This window comes from Populus euphratica, unplaced genomic scaffold (assembly GCF_000495115.2).
Source record: "Populus euphratica unplaced genomic scaffold, PopEup_1.0 scaffold347.1, whole genome shotgun sequence".
Taxonomy (NCBI): domain Eukaryota; kingdom Viridiplantae; phylum Streptophyta; class Magnoliopsida; order Malpighiales; family Salicaceae; genus Populus; species Populus euphratica.
Window position 1 is genome coordinate 45,604 of NW_011500236.1, and position 284 is coordinate 45,887.

Here is a 284-nt window from a genome sequence, read left to right on the forward strand (position 1 = left end):
ATTTAAAAAGGCTATTTTCAAGTTCAAATTATAGCAACAACAAAAAAGTCTAAATTTGTCCTATAACTCGCACATTGTTCAGTGTTTGGCCCATACTTGGAGTTTTAGAAGTCGAAATAACCTCTCTTTTTTTCTAGAAATCTAAGACAATTTCCTATAATTTCATGTTTTCAAGTGGTTCCAATTCTGACATTATCGATGACATTTTGGGCAGACAAGAGAAGATAAGGATTGTCATCAAGTCAAGAGTTGGCCACCCACTCATCAATAAGTCATCAAATCAA